Genomic DNA, 5,000 nt, shown 5'->3' on the forward strand with positions numbered 1-5,000 from the left:
ACGAAAGTAGTGCTACATTTAAAAAGGGGTTAAAGTCTTTACCAAGTAACTATAGGCCAGTTTGTTTAACTTCTACAGTTGGGAAGATACTGGAGAGTTTAATAAAAGACCACATAGAGGATTTTCTGCTAGAAAAAAATATTTTAAGCAATAGCTGGCATGAATTTAAGAAAGATAGAAGTTGTCGAAACAAATGTGTTTTCTTTTTATAAGGAGGTAAGCAAAACCTTGGCTGTGGATTTTGTATACAAAGTTCCCCACACCCAACTAGGTAAATGCCCCGATGATGTCAGTTATGTGATGAAACACGTAGGTCAGTGCCAACCTACGTGACGTTGCCACACTTGCTTGTTTGTCTTGCATGTGAATTGGATTCCATGTATACACTAAATACTGATACTGACCTTTACAGTGCTGTTTTTTTTTATCATACCAAATGTGAGTACCATGAATTTTATTGCACCAATAAATACATGTTTACAGTTTTACGCTATGTGGATTCTTTACTGCTTTTCCTACATGCTCACTTCCTGTTCCATCATGCTGGCTTAAGATGCACCAGAACTACCTGTGATTTTTTGGTAACAGACCATTTTCAGACCTGGTGGTCTGTGTAGGCTCATGTGACTCTGTAATAGAGTCCATCTTTTCTGGTAAGAGTCCATCTTGTTTCTGGTGGTGGATCATGTGGTTACACTGAATTTCAGATATTCATTGTTTTTCTACACATGGTGATTCCTATATGACAAGATTTGGATTTATAATACTTTCATATCAATACTCACTGTCACTGGACTTTATTAATTTGTTTGAACACCGATATTATCTAGCGGTGCAAATATTGTTTTATTTTTTTTATATTGTTAATATTAGTTTTAAGATTTTATATTGTTTTAAATGTGTAAGGTAAGTTCTACAGGCTTGGAAAAATCAATTAGTAAATTGAAAGAAACTGTCCGTATTCAGAGAGTGATGGTTAATGATTCATAGTATGAATGGTCTAGGGTTATTAGTGGTGTATCCTAAGGTTTAGTGTTGGGACGCCTACTTTTTAATATATTTATAAATGATATATAGTCTTGGATTAAAAGTACCATGTCAGCCTTTGAAGATGACACCAAGCTATGCAGTGAAATAACATCCTTATAGGATGTTTTCAACTTACAAGCTGACCTCAATGCACTGTTTAATTGGGCGACTATGTGGCAGATGAGGTTAATTATTTATAAATGTAAAATTATGCACTTAAGGCCTGAAAATATTGCACATCATACATACTAGGATGATTACAACTGGGGGAATCAATGTTGGAGAAGGATCTGGGTGTTCTTAATAATAGCATGCAATGCCAAGCTGAGGTTTCCAAAGTGAGCAAAAGCCTTTCTCATATTAAAAAGAGGTATGGACTACAGGGAGAGAAAATTTGTCCATGTACAAATCATTAGTAAGACCTCATCTCAAGGTAAAAAGGAAAGATGGCAGGGTCTGTCTCTATGTGAGAAGGGACCTCAAATCAAGTGTGAATGAGGACCTAATTGATGGAGAGTGTGATGTGGCTGAAACATTATGGGTGGAACTGCATATAGATGTGCGTAGTTCAAAGTTAATCATTGGAGTTTGTTATAGACCACCCAGTGTTATTGAGGAGGTGGAGACTCAGCTCCTTGCACAGATGGAAACAAAGAGGTGAAGTTGCTGGAAAAATCTTGCAAGCTTCTGTGGGATATGATACCACTGATAATGAAGTTTCTGCGCTGATTCACAGTGGGAAAGACATTCGGGGTATTTCAGTAGTGGTGTGAGATGCAGAGTACCATTGGTTCAAGTCCACGGAGAGGTGGAGATTTTTTCCCATTCCACCATGTAAGAAAGCTTTAGTTGAGTCGGTGCTCCATTCAGTAAGTGGTAAAAGTGTGAAGTTTCTTTAATTGAGGGCGGTGGATGTTCATAGAAGTGGAGAATGTCTGATAGGAGAGTATTGGATGACCACAGTGATTTATTTAGAATGTGTCTGATTTGAAAGTATTTGTAGCATTTCCACTATGGAGGCGATTCCCAGAGCCTCCCATGAATCGAGGGATAAACCTATTACTTAAGAGACCTAGAGCTGAGATAGGGAGGGAGTATTAGGATGTGCCTAGGAATGCCATTTGCTTGTTGATAGATGGGCTCTCCAGATTTTTATAGTCCCATTCACTGAGCTGAGAAAGGAGAGAGGAGTATTGCCTTGAAGCCACATGGAAGCTAGCGCAGACTTTGTTGGGAGTTTGATGTCTGTTTCCTCAATTTGTACCCATGCTGGTCGGGAGTCAGATGACCACCAATGGGCAGTATGTGTCAGTAATATGACCTTATAGTAGATTTTAATGTCTGGTACTCCCATTCCTGCATATTTTGTTGGTGTGCACATAATAGAGTGTTTCACTCTGGGATGCTGACTATTCCAGCTGAAAGTATTAAGAGTTTGTTGGATTGTATTTAGGTGGGAGACCAGAAAGGCAGCTGTAGGGTGCGAAGGAGGTAATATGTGACATTAGGCACATTTTGGAGAGGGCTATCTTCCCTACCCAGGACGTTTTGATTACCTCCAAGGTGGAGTAGAGATCTTTGAGTTTCCTGAGGAGGTTCTCCAGATTAATATGGAGAGTATTGGTGGAGGGAGTTTTGAGCTGAATACCCAAATAAGTGAGAGAGGAAGCTGGGGCCCAAGGAAAAGGGTAAATGCGTAATAGATCTTGCTTTGTGGTATGGTCTATGCAAATGTCCAACATGAAGTACTTGGAACAGTTAATCTGTATAGGGAGACTTGACGAACACCTGCAGCAAATCATGAAGAGCTGGAGAGACCTGGAGGGGTCAGTCATGGAGACAATAATATAATCCGCATAGAGTCCAATTTTGTGGACAATGGGACCTACCTGCAGCGCCTGGGATCGAAGGGTGACTACAGATTGCTTCCGCAAGCGATTCTATCACCATTGCAAAATTAAAGGTGAGAGGGGGCAGCCCTGCTTGCATATAGGGAACGGGTCCGATATCATCCCTGAGGTTAAAACTCTAACTGATGGGCAGGAGTATAATGCGAGGATAGCTTTGTTAATGGACCCGGTAAAGCCAAATTTCAGCAATACTTCTGCTAAATAGGACCATTGTGGTGCTCAGCCCATTGAATGAGGTTTAGGAACCCCCTGGTGCCATCAGAGGCTTGACGTTTGGGAATGAATCCCAATTGGTCTGGGTGTATCAGTGAGTAAATATGCAGTGATATTCATGAAGCTAGAATTTTGGAGTCAGTGTTGAGGAGTGAGATGGGTCTGTAGTTAATAGGGTTATCATGAGGCTTGCCTGGCTTTGGTATGGTGACTATGTGGGTTTCCAATGACTCCTTAGGGATGTCGTCAGTGTTCATAACAACAATGAAAGCCTTACAGAGGTGGGGAATGAGGGGAAGGGAGTTATTGCTTTCATTATTTCAGTCTCGGAAAAGGCGAATTGAGGTGAGCAAGTAGCTCCTTGATAAGAGAGGGAAGGATGCCTTTAGGTTATAGAGATAAAGAATAAAAATCTTTGAAGCATTAGCAGTTAGCAGTGGCCAGTTCTTTGTTACTGTTCGTATATATGGTCCGGGGACACACTGGGCACCTTCGCTGCCATTGCACTCTTGCTGGGTGTCCAGTGTGCTCCTGATCCTTTAAGGGGGCGTGGGCTGCCTCCAGTCTCACCTGCCCCACATCTATCCATTCCATACATGTGCTTCCACTGTGGAGACACTTATAAATTTTGTAGTGTTAGGACTGCAAGCAACTCAGGGGTGCCGTGATGAGGCCTTGCAGCTTTCACATGCATATTGCAAATGTGTGCTAACTAATAGGCATGTGCAAAATGAAAAATTTGTTTCGTTTCGTTTTGTTTTAATTCGTATATTAATTAATTTAGTTTAGTTAGATTCGTTAAATTCATTAAATTCATTTTCAAATCAGTTTCGTTTTTGACCGAATTCGAAAATCGGTCGAATTCGAAAATATTTCAACCGGATTCGATATTATTTTCAACCCGCATTCGAAAATATTTCAACAGCATTCAAAATTATTTCAACTGTATTAGAAATTATTTCAATCGTATTCGATAATATTTCAATCGCATTCGAAAATATTTCTACCGAATTTGATAATATTGTCAACCGCATTCGAAATTATTTTCAACTGTATTCAAAATTATTTCAATCGGATTCAATAATATTTCAACCGCATTCGAAAATATTTCAACAGCATTCGAAATTATTTCAACTGTATTAGAAATTATTTCAATCGCATTCGAAAATATTTCTATTTTCGAATTTGATAATATTCAGATAATATTCAGATAATATTCCTCTTCAGCAAACCAGAAGAACGCTGCATGGTTTCGGGTCACCATGGCAGTAAAGCTGTGTGAGGGATTGAGCGCACCCCAGACTGCATCCGTCATCGGTGAATAAAAATGATTACATTCTCTCTCTCTCTCTCTCTCTCTCTCTCTCCTCTCTGTGTCTCCAGAGGCGTATCTAGTGAAAATGGCACCTATGGCAAGCACTGAAACTGCGCCCCTGTCAAAAAAAAAAACAGCTAATAAAACTACAAGTCTTTAACCACTTCAACCCGGAAGAATTTGCCCCCTTCCTGACCAGAGCACTTTTTGCGATTCGGCACTGCATCGCTATAACTGACAATTGCGCGGTTTGTGCGACGTGGCTCCCCAAACAAAATTCAAGTCCTTTTTTTCCGATAAATAGAGCTTTCTTTTTGTGGTATTTGATCACCCCTGCGTTTTTATATTTTGAGCTATAAACAAAATAAGAGCGACAATTAAAAGAAAAAAACGCATTATTTTTTTAGATTTTGCTATAATAAATATCCCCCAAAAATATATAAAAAAACATTTTTTTTCCTCAGTTTAGGCCGAGTACGTCTTTCTTCTACATATTTTTGGTAAAAAAAAATAGCAATAAGCGTTTATTGATT

This window comes from Aquarana catesbeiana, linkage group LG04 (assembly GCF_042186555.1).
Source record: "Aquarana catesbeiana isolate 2022-GZ linkage group LG04, ASM4218655v1, whole genome shotgun sequence".
Classification (NCBI taxonomy): Eukaryota; Metazoa; Chordata; class Amphibia; order Anura; family Ranidae; genus Aquarana; species Aquarana catesbeiana.